Genomic DNA, 15641 nt, shown 5'->3' on the forward strand with positions numbered 1-15641 from the left:
TTCCAAATCTGGTTTGGGGTATGGTTCCAGATCCCCAGGTTTGTGTATGTGTGTGTGTGTGTGTGTGTGTGTGCGCGCGCGCGCACACACACACCTGGAGGGCCGCTGCCTGAGGGAAGTGCTTCTCCAGCACAAGTCTCAGAGCACGGCTGTGGGTGGGATTGTCTCAGACCTTGTTTTTGTGAATAAGAGTCCACTGGGGTTAGAAAACCCTTACCAAAGGATCTTCCTCCTTTTTGAGAGAGTGGCAGTGACCTTGATTTCTTTTTCCAATGAGCAATGAAAAGTAATCTTTCATGCCATTTAAAACCTTTTTATCTTGAAATAATTTCAAAAATAATTTCCTTTCAAAAGGAAAGTTGTAACCTACAGAACAGAAAGTCGCACAAAGGACTCCTGTCTATACTTCACCCAGATTCACCTGGTGTTAGTATTTTGCCACACTGGCTTTCTCTGTCTCTCTCTCAATCTATCTACCTGTATAAAACGATTATTTTTCTGAATCATTTGGTCATAAGCTGCAGACAGGGTGTCCCTTTACCTCTAAATATTGCAGCATAGATTTCCTGAGAACAAGGAAATTCTGTTACATAACTCAGCACAGTGATCAAAATTCAGAAAGTTTAATATTGCGGTAATACCATGACCTAATACACACCCCATATTCAGACTTCACCAGCTGTCCTAATAATGTCTCTTTTGGCTATTATTTTCTCTGGCCTAGGATTTAACATAAGATCACGAATTGCATTTTGTTGTCATGTCTTTTTAGTCCTTTAATCTGGGACAGTCCTTCAACCTTTGTCTTTTATGACCCTGACATTTTTGAAGAGTACAGGCTAGTTACTTTGTAGAATGTCCTTCAATTTGGATTTGTCTGATGTTTCTTCATAATTAGATTCAGTTACACGTTTTTGGCAGAAATATAATAGAAATGCATCACATCAGGGGGCACTTGATGTCAGATTGTCTCATTACTGGCAATATTAACATTGATCACTTGGTTAGATGGTGTCTCTCAGGTTTTCCTACTGTGAAGTTACTAGTTTCCACTTTGTAATTAGTGAATAATTTTGGGGAGATACTTCCCTGTCATTTTCTGAGCATTTACTGAGTAACCAGCTATGTGAGGTACTTCACATATAGTACTCATTTATATCTCACAACAAACTCTGAAGAAGTTTGTTTTTTTATTCCCCCCTTCTCCTTCCTCTCTCATTTTACAGTTGAGAAAACTGAGGGCTGGCTGAGGTTGTACAACATGGTTGTCTATGACTCCAAAGTCCATACGTGTTCATATGTACAGGGTGTTCTAGGAATAGTCAAGCATCCAGAACTCTTGTTGCCCAGATGGAGCCCATTGTTCACCTCAGATAAGCTTGTGTCCTTAGTAGGAACTGAAGGACTACGCCATGATGAATTGCCTTCATGTTTCCTAACTAAGATGGAAGGGTTGGAAGGAACACAAGATCCTTGTTCTAGCCATTTAGATAAGGATAGACTGGGCTGGTCAGCAGACTTGGGTCTGCCCATATATATTTATAATGGACAACATTAGGGGAACCTGGGTGGCTCAGTGGGTTAAAGCCTCTGCTTTCGGCTCAGGTCATGATCCCAGGGTCCTGGGATCGAGTCCCGCATCGGGCTCTCTGCTTAGCGGGGAGCCTGCTTCCTTCTCTCTCTCTGCCTGCCTCTCTGCCTGCTTGTGATCTCTGCTGTCAAATAAATAAATAAAATCTTTATAATGGACAACATTATATGGTTTATATGGTTTACAAAATGAAACTGACTCTTTGTGCTATGCTGTGAGGGTGTGCTTATGTCCTGGTCATTCACCATGATTAGAGTGCTTAGCAAGTCACTACTGGAGTGACACTACCAAGGGGAGGTCTTGCTTATCTTGCTATGACACTTTCTTTTAAAAGAGTAGATCCATGACAGCAGATTTCAGAAAAAAGAAAGTTTTCAAGGATACAGGGGCATTACATCATGAAAAAGGGGTCAGTTCTCCAAGACCTAACAATCTTCAATGTGTGTGCACCTGACAACAGAGAGTCAAAATATCTGAGGCAAAAACTGATAGAACTATAAGGAAAAATAGACAAACCTGCTATTATAGTTGGAGACTTCAACACCACCCTATCAGAAATGGATAGATCCAGCCCACAGGAATCGCTAAGGACAGGAGCACCCCAAATCAAGTGGATATAATTGACATCTGTCAAATACTTCATTTCATTACAGCCGAATACACACTCTTCTTAAGTTCACCTGGAACATCCACTGAAGTGGACCACATTCTGAGTCATAAGACACATCTTAACAAATTTAGATGAGTAGAAGTCATGCAATGTCTGCTCTCAGACACAATGGCATTAAACCAGAAATCAAACAGAAAGATAACTGGAAAAATCTTCAAAGATTAAACAACACACTTCTAAAGAACACATGAGTCAAAGAAGAAACCCTAAGAGAAATTAAAAAATATTTTGAACTAAACAAAATGAAGACACAACTTATCAAAATTTGTGGGATTCAGTGAAAGCAGAGCTTAGAGGAGAAATTTATAGCACTGAATGCATATATTAGAAAAGAAGAAAGATCTAAAATTAATCATTTAAGCTTTCATCTTAAGAAACTAGGAAAAGCAGAATTAATTAAATCCAAAGTAAGAAGAAGAAAGGAAATAATAAAAGAGCAGAAATCAAAGAAATTGAAGATAGGAAATCAATAGAGAAAATCAACAAAAGCAAAAAGTGGTTCTTTGAAAAAAAGTCAATAAAATTGATAAGCTTATAGCTAGACTAACTAACAAAAAGAGGACACAAATTACTAGTATCAGAAGTGAAAGAGGGGACATCACTACAAGATTCCCTGGATATTGAAGGGACAATAAAGGAATATTATGAACAACTTTATGCCTACAAATTTGATAACCTATATGAAACAGACCAATTCCTTGAAAGACACTCTCTGCTAAAACTCATACAAGAAATAGACAATCCCAAAAGGCCTATATCTATTAAAGAAATTAAATCAATCATTAATAAACTTCTAAAATAGAAAGTATCAGGCCCAGATGATGAGTTCTACCAAACATTTAAGGACAAAATTATAACCAGTTCTCTATGATCTCTTTCAGAAGATACAAACATAGGAAATACTTCCTAAATTATTCTGAGGGCAGCATTATCCTAAAGCCAAAATCAGATAAGGACATTGTGAGAAAGGAAAACGATAGATTGGTATCTGTCATGAATATAGATGCAAAATCCTCAACAAAATATCAAAAAATCAAATGAAACAATGTATAAAAAGAATTATATGCCACAACCAAGTGGGATTTAGCCCAGGCATTCAAGTCTTGTTCAATATTTGAAAATCAATTAATCTATTTCGTCAATAGGCTAAAGAAGAAAAATCACATAATCATATCGATAGGTGCAGAAAAAGTATTTGACAAAATTTGACACCCATTTCTAAGAACTCTTAGTATATGAGGAATAGAGGGGAACTTCCTCAACTTGATAAAGAATATCTGCAAAAACCTACAGTTAACTTAATACTTAATGGGGAGAAACTCCAAGCTTTCCCTCTAAATTAGGAATAAAGCCAGGATGTCTCCTCTCATCCCTCCTTTTCAACATTGTATTGGGAGTCTTAGCTAATACAATGAGACCCCCCGACCCCAAAGTATATTGTTGGAAAGGAAGAAATAAAACTGTGTTTGAATATGATATGATTGTTTATATAGAAAATCTGAAAGAGTTGATAAGTGTTGACAAGCCTGATAGGGGTTTTTTTTGTTTTTTTTTTTTTAAATTATAATGCAAGTGCCTGACTTAAGCTTTTGATTTTTAAGGCATCCACTTCAAAGATGGTGCTGGCTACCTCAAATAAACACACAGCCAGCCACAGGACCAGATAAAGGGTCAGGCCAACCCCACCTCCCACCCCCTAGTTACATTTTGTTTTAGAGACAGTTGGTTGACTTAGATAACTCACCATTTGGCCTTTTGTTTTTCCTTTTTCATGCATTGATTCCCACCCCTATGTAAAACCTCACCAATAAGGAGTGAAGTCGTGAAACCCTAGGCCTTCACTCTCCACTGCAATAAAAGCAGAACCCTACCTAGGTCCACGCTCTCTTTCTCTACCCACGACTTCACTGTGCAGGCCCAGGTGTGCTGTGTACTATTCAGGCCTTAGGAGTTATAACCTTGTCATTCAACATTTCTTGGTAGTTATTGCTGAGGGTGTCTTGCAATCAGAATAAAAACCACAAGGACCAGTCCAGCCACTACACTGGTTCTAAAAGGAGATGCAGGGCCCAGGTGAGTGACCCTAGGCATTTCTAACCAATAGCATCACTATCCATAGGTCAAGACCCATAAAAACAAACAAACAAGCAAAAAAATAGTACTAATAAGTGATAGCAAGGTTGTAAGATATAAAGTTAATATACAAAAGTCAATTTTTCCCCTATATACCAGCAATGAACAAGAGGAATTTAAAATTAAACACACAAGGGGCGCCTGGGTGGCTCAGTGGGTTAAAGCCTCTGCTTTTGGCTCAGGTCATGATCCCAGGGTCCATGGAAAGCCTGCTTTCTCCTCTCTCTCTGCCTGCCTGTCTGCCTACTTGTGATCTCTGTCTGTCAAATAAATAAATAAAATCTTAAAAAAAATAAAATTAAACACACAATACCATTTATATTAACACCCCCAAAATGAAATACTTAGATATAAATATAACAAAATACGTATAAGATCTATATGAAAAAAAGACAAAACTCTGATGAAAGACGTCAAAGAAGAATGAAATAACGGAGAGAAAGTTTATGTTCATGGACAGGAAGACTCAATATTGTCAAATGTCAGTTCTTCCCAACTTGATCTGTAGATTCAGTGGAACCACAATCAAAATCTAGCCAGTTATTTTGTGGATATTGACAATCTGATTCTAAAGTTTAGATGGAGAAGCAGAAGAGCTAGGATAGCCAACTCAATACTGAAAGAAAAGAACAAAGTCAGGGGTTTACTTCAAGCTACAGTAATCAAGACAGTGGTGTACTGATAAAAGAATAGACAGATAAATGGAATAGAACAGAGAGCTCAGACTCACACATATATAATCAGCTGATCTTTGACAAAGGAACAAAGGCAATATAATGGGACAAAGATAGTCTTTTCAACAAGTGATGTTGGAACTGACACCCACATGCAAAAAAAAAAAAAAAAAGAATCTAGACATAGACTTTACACTCTTCACAAAAACTAACTCAAAACATATCATAGATGTACATATAAACCACAGAATTATAAAACTCCTGCAAGATAACATAGGAGAAAATCTAGGAGACCTTGTGTTTGGTAATGACTTTTTATTTATTTATTATTTTTATTCTTTTTAGATTTTATTTATTTATTTGACAGAGAGAGACAGCAAGAGAGGGAACACAAGCGGGGGGAGTGGGAGAGGGAGAAGCAGGCTTCCTGCTGAGCAGGGAGCCTGATGCGGGGCTTGATCCCAGGACCCTGGGACCATGACCTGAGCCGAAGGCAGACGCTTAAAGACTAAGGTATGCTGGTGCCCTGGTAATAACTTTTTAGATAAGACCAAGACATGATCAATGAAAGAACTGATAAGCTGGACTTCACTAAAATAAAAAGCCCATGCTCTGTGAAAGACACTGTCAGGAGAATGAAAAGCCAAGCCACGAAGTGGTAGAAAATATTTGCAAAAGACATATCTGATAGAGGATTACTAACCAAAATATACAAAGAACTCTTAAAACTCAACAATAAGAAAAGGAGCAATCCAATTAAAAAATCGGCAAAAAACCTGAACACACATCTCACCAAGGAAGATATACAGATGGTGAGTAAGTGTATGAAAAGATGGTTCACATTATGTGCCATTAGGGAATGCAAATTAAAACAATAGTGAGATAACACTACCAGTCCATTAGAATGACCAAAATTCAGAGCACTGTCAACACCAAATGCTGGCAAGGGTCAAGCAGTGGGTACTCTCATTCTTTACTGCTGGTATTCAAAATGGTCCAGTCAATTTGGAAGACAATTTGGTAGTTTCGTAGAAAACTAAATGTACTCTTACTGGATGATTCTGCAATTCTGCAGGATGTAAGCTGAAAACTTACATTCACACAAAAACCTGCACTGCCAATGGATGTTTATAGGAGCTTTATTCATAATTTCCCAAACTTGGAAGCAACCAATTTGTCCTTCAGTAAGTAAGTGGATAAATGAACTGTGGTACATCTAGACAATGGGAAATTATCTAGATCAAGAAAGCAATGAGCTAGCAAGGCATGAAATGACACGGTGGAAACATAAATACATATTACTAAGTGAAAGAAGCCAGTGTAAAAAGTCTACATGCTGTATGAGTCCAACTATGTGGCAAAACTTGTGGAGACAGTGGGATGATCCATGGTTACTGGGGGCTACTGAGGAGAGTGGGATGAAGAGGTGGAGTGCAAAGGATTTTTAGGACAGTGAGACTATTCTGTATGATACCGTAATGGTGGACACCTGTCATTGTACACTTGTCAGAGCCCATAGAATGTAGAACTTCAAAAATGAACCTGAAGGTAAACTATGGACTTTGGGGGATGATAATGTGTCAGTGTAGGTTCATCAACTGGAAAATGTACCTCTCTGGTCAGGGATGTTGATAATGGGGGCATTTCTTGCATGTGTGGGGGCAGGGGGTATATGGAACTCTTCACACCTTTCTTTACTTTTTTTCTGGGAACCTGAAACTACTCTAGGGGCACCTAGGTGGCTCAGTTGGTTAAGCAACTGCCTTCAGCTCAGGTCATGATCCTGGGGTCCTGGGATCGAGTCCCACATCGGGCTCCCTACTCAGTGCGGAGTCTGCTTCTCCCTCTGACCTCTCCCTTCTCATGCTCTCTCTCTCTCTCTCTCATTCTCTCTCTCTCTCAAATAAATAAATAAAAAATAAAATCTTTAAAATTGCTCTAAAAAAGTCTATTAAAAAAAGTGCATCCTGATACAGTTGATTGTTTTTATTTTCCTTAATGACTACAATTAATTATCTTAAGGTATCTCACCAATTAATGATGATGTATATACTTAGGTTTTATTAAATTCAGTGATTACTGTGAAAGGAAGGAGAGAGATGGGAAGGAAAAGGAATAGAGGAAATTGAGGACAAAAAATTATAGAGAGATGTAAAGAGTGTGTGGGTCTGGAGTGTGTGTGTGTGTGTGTGTGTGTGAAAGAATTAGGAGAGAGGCACAGCAAGAAAAACAAATACCCTTCTTGTGGCCTTTTCTGATGACATTTTGCATTTTTAACTGCAGGCATAAAAGGGAATGGCCCCAGGGCGGTCTGGGTGATGAGGGACATGTTGCCTCAGAGAGTAAAAGGTTCTTCCTGATCCCATCAACTGCCTGCCAGAGCCCACGCCTGCCCTGAGGTCTGCACCTTGCCATCGTTTTCAATTTCCAGGCTCAGCCATGTGACACCACCTGCAGCCGACTTTAAGAAGTAGCCCGGGATCAGGCAGGCTGCAGAGAATGACCCTCAGCCATCCATGTGATGGCCATACGAAAATGACAGATGAAACCATTGAGGAAAACCACTTTCCTTTTGAAGGCACAACATTTAGTAAGAAAGGGATGAGAAGAAATAGGAAACATTTCTCTAGATTTCCAAAGGGCTATTGTAAGTGCGCTGGAAACCAGTTGTCCTCATGGAAGCAAGTGTCCGGGGCTGTAGGGGGATGCTGACAGTGTGAGGTCTGAGGCTCCTTGTGGCGCCCGAGGAGTCCGAGTGACAGGATTGCCTCAGGAGATGATGGCCAACTCCTCATGTCCAGCAGTCACGTGAGAGTGGGATCAGCCACAGAATCGGGCGAGACACCTTGAGAAAGTCTCTCCTGAGGTGAGTCCCTCAGGAAAGATGAAAGTGAAGGGAAAGAAAGCCAAAGCAAGAAAGAAAGCAAAAGTAGGGGAGGGAGGAAGAAGAAAACGGAAAGAAAAAAGTGAGAACCCAGTGACAGGGTAGAAGGCTTTACACTTTCAAAACCCATCTCCTTAAAGTTCCTAACTGAGATATTTTATTTTAATTTATTTTTTAAAAAGATTTTATTTATTTATTTGACAGACAGAGATCACAAGTAGGCAGAGAGGCAGGCAGAGAGAGAGGGGGAAAAGCAGGCTCCCTGCTGAGCAGAGCCCCCCCCCCCATGCGGGACTTGATCCGAGGACCCTGGGATCATGACCTGAGCCAAAGGCAGAGGCTTAACCCACTGAGCCACCCAGGCGCCCATCTGACTGAGATATTTTAAATTAAAGAACAGGATCAGGCAGTTCACCTACTGAAGGGATCATTAAGCTTTGATAGAACTATCTCTCTATGTATAAATAATTGGATAAATTTAAAAAATAGGTAACAGGAATAATTGAGAGTGTTGCTGTTAAGTTGGGGTTTGTGTCTTACTAACACATTCATTTATCAAAGTATTTGTCACACTGAAGAAGTTTGCAGAGATGGAGTAAAATACACCAGCCCATGGCTTCTGACACTAACCAGGTTCACATGCTTCCCACGTCCCTACCTGTCTGAATTTGTTCAGGCTGCTGTAACAGAATCCCACAGGCTGGGTGGCCATAGATCGGGTAGGAAGTCCAAGATCAAGGCACCAGCACATGGTGATTTCTGATTCCTGTTTTGTAGATGGTTGTTGTAACCTCACAGTGCAGAAGGGACAAGAAATCTCTCTGGAGTCTTTTGTAAGGGTGGAGCTGTCACAACCTCATCACCTCCCAAAGGTCCCACTCCCAAATACCAACACACTGGGGATCACATTTCAACATAGGAATTTTGGTGGGGGACAAAAACATTCAGTCCATAGCATCACCCAGTGTCTCCCAAGTGTGCCCTGATTATCTTAGGGTCTGATAACTATGAAAGAATGCACGAAATTATAAATTACCAGGCACATGTGATGAATGTATTGTTCTAATCTGGTTTTATAGCCTCAATGGCAGATGTGAGGGGGTGGAAATAGGCAGTGATCTTGAGGTAACCAGGTGGTGCCGTCTTCCTTTCTTAGCTCTACTCTTTAAGCTCAGCTCAGCGATTTATTTTACATCCGGATCCCTGTGTTGTCTGAGAGGACGGTGTTGGTCCTGACCCCAAACCAGTTCAACTAGAACTTGGGATGGGAGCCCAGCGTCAGTTTTTATTGAAATCTCCTCAGGTGTTTCTAATGAATGAAGAACTTTTGATGTAAGCTCTCTTGAATGATTGGACTTTGGTTTTGTCAGAGACAACCAAGTAACATTTGAGGGAGCCCTGAGGCAGGAGTGGGGTTCCCCTTCTGTGGTGGTAACTCACCCTAGCCGGCACCATTAAGGGTCAACAGTTTGATAGAGAACCAGGCAGTCCCCAGGGGTATATCCTTGGGAACAGGAAACCTATGAGGGGAGTTGATCCAGCAAAGGGGCCTTATGTGGCCAAGAGCTGGCCCTGCTGCTTGGATAGAGGACTCTGGTGACAAGACCGGACTGCTAGGGGAAGTAGAGCTACAGGGGGAGGTTGGTAAGATGGAGGGTGTAGAGGAGCTGAGTTAAGTGGGTGAGCAGGAATATCCTGGTGGGTGGAGATGGAGAGGTGGTATGGGGCTCAGGCCTCAGGTATTGGTGGCCTGGACACAGTGGTTGACATTGTGCCACTGCAGAGTCAGCTACAGAGAACTCAAGGTCAGTTCATCAGGTCAGATTTGGAACTCAGTCCTGGGACAGAAGAGCCATGGCACTGGGGTTCCAGAAGGAAGATGCAAACAGAGATGAACATGCAGGCTTGGAGAAGTGGGGGTCTCTGCATTGCCCTCTTGCCACTCTAAACTGGGTAAGGAGGGTCCTCCCTGCTTGCCCAGTTAGCCTGCCCCTAGCCATATAATTAGTGGGACCTGGTGCAGAATCAAAGTGTGAGGCCCCTTGTTCAAAAAGCAGGAAAGAGTGATGTTACAAGTACCAAAGTATAAAGCTTTTTCTTTTCTCCAGTGGTCTCTCTCACAACTTGTCATGATGACTTATTTTGATTTTTAAAATATCTTATGATGATTTTTATTTGCTGTTGAATGTCTTTTTAAGTCAAGTCAAAATGGAAATGTGGGATTATTAGCACAGATTGTACCGTTCAACTTCATATTATGCAAAGCCAGTTTTAAATGCAAATATAAGAGCATTCAATTCATATGTAGAACCACCAAATTTACACAATTAGTATTTCATGCAAAATACATGCAGACGTATTTTGTTCTGACCAGAACGGTGGGAACACTACACAAAGTTAACTCAGCTGTTTCATTCACTTTGTGATATGTGCACATTCTACCAACATAGTCTACCTCTTCCTTACTAAGTCATAAGGAAGGACCAAGAAGAAGGGAACTGTGGGTTGCCCTTTCTTTTCCTTTTTCCTTTATGTCATTATTTTCAGTGGGAGTGGTTGGAAATTATTGGTAGGAACGCAAGTAACTCTAATAAGGAAGGATGTGATAGGCTTCCTTGGTCGTTCCTCTTCATTAGGAACACCATTGTCTTCCTTCTGTGTTCAAAGCAAGTTCTGGTTTGAATGAAAAGTAAGGCTTCTGGGGGCTCTTAGTGCCCCCACATACTCAGTAACATGTACCTTGTAGTCACTTGGAGTCTCATTGATGCATCATGTGTCCACATAAATTCCATGTTCGTGGGGCATCAAGAAGGTTCTATGCTGACAAGGGAGCAAGGAAGACAGAGACTATGTAGATCAAGCCCATTGCCTCTGCTCCTGTGTGCGCTCCATTGTCCCGTTGGGCTTCACTTACAAAACACAAGTTCAAAGATAAGACTCTCTAGGCAGGAATAGCAGAGCGTTAAACCAAGCACGGGGTCCTTCTGTGGGCAGGGCCCTGGGTGACAGCTCAGGTGTACATCCATGAAGGGACCCTGCTGAAAAGGACATGTTGTCCCTGGCTGATACAAGAGCCAGGAATTGGGGTTGTGGTTTGTAACCAGAAATGATTTCCTTCTGGTTTTATTTTAATTTGGATTTTCAAAATTGAGTAGCTCATTTTTATTTAGAAATGTTATCACTTCTGTAATTAACCTCACATTACAAGCCAAATCAGCTCCTGCCTAGATTAATTTGAGCAGGGGAATACAGAGCTGGGTGAGGGGCAGGATTAGCAGCTGGGGAAGTCAGAAATCCCTGCAAAGCTGTCAATCAGGCTTGTTGGATGGAACAGAGGGAAAAGCTAAATGCCTAGTTATCAGATCCAAGAAGCCATTGTGAGAAGGGACCAGCCCTGGAGGCTAGGAGACCCAGCTGGGAGGAGCTGGTGAGGAGGAAAGAAGTTGAAACAGACCCTGGTGGGTTTTGGCAGAGACAATCGGATAGCCGTCCTGGCTGGTGGTTTGGGGAGCCTCGGGAGGGTCATGGTGGGTATCCAGGCTGGTGCACGACAGAGTCTGACCACATTATTGGCAGTAGGTTTAAAGGATAAGATGCTAGTATCGGGGAACAAGCGAGGCTGATCCCAGCTCCCAGAGAACCTAGAGAAGAAGAAGGCAAGGATTCAGGAGTTCTGGGGACAACTCGGATGTTGGCAGATAAGGTGGGTTGTTTTTTATATGAAGCAAGGCAAGAAGTAGTTCTGGTACTGGATCTGGGATATAAGGTTGGGGCAGGTGTACCCCCAGGTTCCACAGATGTGAGTCCCTGAGTGGTCCTTCCATTTCTCTGACTTCAGGGTCAGCCTCAGTGCCTGAGGAAGGGCAAAGTGGTCCCAGCTGGGAGTTTGGAAACTGGCAGGACTGGGGAGCAGGGGAGTTGTTACCTATGTGTACTGTATTGGCTGAAAAGCAACTGTTTGCTCCCTGATTTATATTTTGTATATTGGAACAAACTCAACACTTTCATCTACCTTTCTCCAAAGAGAATGGGGTTGCAAATGATCCTGAAATCATATATCCGTGTCAGTCTGTTAAGCCCTTTTGGCACTCAGAATTCACCCAGTTTTGTGCTGGTGTTTTCCAACCAGGAGTCCTAGCGCTTTAGGCGTGACACACAAGAAACACAAACACACAGATGAGAATTCACAAGGCAAACAGTTTAAAATCGACAAACTGCAAGTCCGTCAATCAATCTGTGGATTGCTATCAGTAAGCTAACATTAAATATTCAGTAATTGCCAAACTGTAGCCTGTGGTCACTGCTTCATGTGCTCAATCAAACGGCACACTTGTTGGCTGAGCATGGGTAGTGTGACCTGTCATACTTCCAGCAGCTCCAGCAGAGACTAGGGTGCTGTGATTCCCCATTGCTGGTGGCTGGGGTCACTTCAGGATTCACTGCAATTCTGGAATGCTCCAGGCTGCAGGAAATTGCAGTTCCTCTGAGCCAGGAATCCAAGGGTATCTTGTCACAGGGCACGTGGCTGCTCTGTGTGTGTGGGGGGTGGGGGGGCGGTTGTGGAGCTGTGTGATTAGGGAGCCTACATTTCCAAAAATGATTCCATCATTTTCTGACTATAGTTAGTGACTGCAGTGCATCTTAATTATTAACATATTGTCCCTTGGCTTCCAAATCACGACTCCTGCATCTGTTTCTTGCCTCTTCCTTTCCATAATCCATGAGTTTTGCACATCTTTGGGAAACACAAATAACATCTCTAGTTTAGGGAAAGGCAAAGGCAGGTGGTTTGAATTCTTTGGCATTTCCCTGAAGTGGACCATAGATCTGATCTAGTGACTTAGTTCCCCATGTATAATTAACTAGGAGCGCATTCACAGCTCCTACTAAGCTGCCTGATTTACACTGTGAAGCTAGCAGGTGCAGGGCTGGCCCGTCACCCAATCAGAATTCCCGAGGATAGACAACACAAGGTCACGAAGGAAGATTGTGTCTTGACAGGTCTTGAAGACAAGTGAAAATAACCAGGCTTTGATCTGCACCTATGGTCACTCCGGACTCAGAAAGATGTCATTTTTAGCTATTTCCTGTGTTTTCCTTTAGAGTCACAATACGTCAGGCTCAGCTAAATGAAGAACTAAATTAAAACTGTCATTTCAGCTCATAAATAACAGATGTCTAATGCATTTAATTATTTATAGTCTTGAATCTTTCAAAAATGAAAATGACTATACACATTTTTAATGCAGTTCCTGGTAATTTGCCGCCTGACTGATAAGATTTGCCAACAATCCTGGCTTGCAAACATGAAAAATAAAACTGAGACTGACTCGTTTATTTCATGAGACTGTTTCTGTACTCCCTTGTGGCTTTAACAAAATCTAAATTAAAGTGAAATCTAATCAGAACAAAATGATGTTCATAGACTCGTATTAATAATTGGGTTTTCTGAGATCATGCTGTAGGGACCTGGGTGCCAGAGACTTTTGCACTGCCTGAAATATCAATGCTTTATCCTTCCAGACTGTCTCCTTGCCAGGAGGTTGTGACTGCCCTGATCAGGGCTTCATAGAGAAAACTTACACATGGCCCCCAAGCATGCCTCCCAGGTCATATTTGCAAACTTATCAATGACCTAAGTATGGTTAACAAAGGCTAATGTGACTTTAGTGACACCAGGAAGGGCCCTTCTTCCCTATTAATCTCCTTTCATTTGGGTGAAAAGTCCTTCAGTTTCCATTAAGACTCTAAAATGACTTAAAATGATACGAAGTTATGACTGGCCTATGTCAAGTACTGAGAGTAATTTTTATTAAGAGGAGAGAGGAAACAATAAAGATGCCTCCATTATTTGAGAATCACTTTCTTGGTGGGCAAAGATAAAAACATTTGCTTTTGGCCTCGTGGTCTAATGAGAAGTGAATTATTTGGGGGTCATCAAAACCCAAGTTTGAATCTTAGTTATAACAGTTACAAGCTGGTGTCCTTGAGTAAAGTTACTGAAAATCTTTAGGGCTCAGTTTCTTCATTTCTAAAATCGACATCCCTGCCTCCCAGGGATGTTGTAAATAGTAAATGAGGCAACATGTACTTAGTAGGTATACTATAAATATTAGGGATGTTTGCATCTGGCTGAAAGAAGAGCAACAAACTTCCAATTAGTGAAAATAATTATATTAGTAGTTCCCTAAGGTTTTTTTTCAGCTGAGAGTACCTGCCTCCAGTGCTCCCCACCATCACTATTTTACTCATGCAAAACCCCTCATTGACTTCCCAGTTCTGCCCAGTGCTTCCTTTTGTGATTTCCCTGGGTCGTTTTATTAGTCATTACTGCTCAAACATGTGCTTTGGAGCAAGATTGCCAGTCCTCCCACAGAAAAAGACGAGCTTGTCCACAGTCATGTGTAACCCCAGCGTGTCCCTTGTACATCTCAGAATTCCTGGCAGGTACCCCAGAGGTGATGGTCAAAGCATGGGTCTTCCTTCCCAGTGCCAGCAGGGACCACCTGCAGCTCCCAGGAGTATATGGGGACCGTGCGGAAATGGGGAAAGCGTGTCTGCTTAAAATGGGAGCAATGGCTTATCTTTAGCTCAAGATGATTTTTGCCATGCCTGAACAGGGGCCCAATGCTGCCAGGTCTTTAGATTTCTCAAAAGAAGACAAGTGCAAAGGTATTTATGTGAAAATGCCCAAGTTTCAATGGTGACAAGCTACTTGCATTATACAAAATGAAATAAAGCCTGTGCCATCTAAATGAAGCAGACCTGTGGCTTTCCAGTTCTGACCTATGGGCTTACAGTATTTCATCGGCTAGACTCCTGGGTGCCATTTATCTCTCTGAGGTCTTAGACCTCCTGCGAGCTGCTCAGTTTCCCCTTTAGTAGCTCTAAAGATTTCCTTCTTTCTTTCATGGGGTTCATGACATTTTGGAATAGCCATTTGGTTGCTGTAGTGATATTCATATCTATTTGTGACCATAAAAAAATAGCTATTGAACTAAAAAAAAAAAACCACCACACAAAAAACCCGATGTCTTTAACCCTGACTCCATCTCTGACTTTAAAGCCTCCACCCTCCTCCTGTCCCTGAATCTCACCCCACGACTCCCAGAAGTAAGAGGAGCTTAGAGACGAGAGAAGAAGGTTTATAGTGCATAAATCTTGGTGAAAAAAAGGCTTGCATTTTAATGCTTTAAATTTTAGCCCTTTTGAGAGGACCCAGTGTAAAACAATATCCTGCTTAAGATCTTAAAGAAATGAGTATTTTAGTCCTAATTTCTCCTGGCAGAGGTTATTTCTCAAAGACTGGGATATTACAGGCTTACAATCTCTTTTTCCAAAACTTGGGGTGAATAGATTTCAGAATTCTGAATTGTTTGAATTTTGGAAATACATATATTATGGAGTACTTTCAGTCCCATCTGGGAAATCACCTAACAATCTCAAAACCACTAATATTTCTAGTGCAAAATATGAATATTCACACTAAATAAGATAAACAAAGACTGAATAGCCCCGATAGGGCAGGTTTTGATGCCAAATGAATTGAAGAAAAGATCCTGGTTTTGGAAGTCAGAATTATGGCTGAGGGACTATATACCTATACAGGAATCTTAGTAGTCCTGTTGCTGTCTGGGAGCAATCTCCTTAGCATGGCCTCAATGAAAAATTCCATTTTGATCTTCTTCG

Source organism: Martes martes (assembly GCF_963455335.1).
Source record: "Martes martes genome assembly, chromosome: 7".
Classification (NCBI taxonomy): domain Eukaryota; kingdom Metazoa; phylum Chordata; class Mammalia; order Carnivora; family Mustelidae; genus Martes; species Martes martes.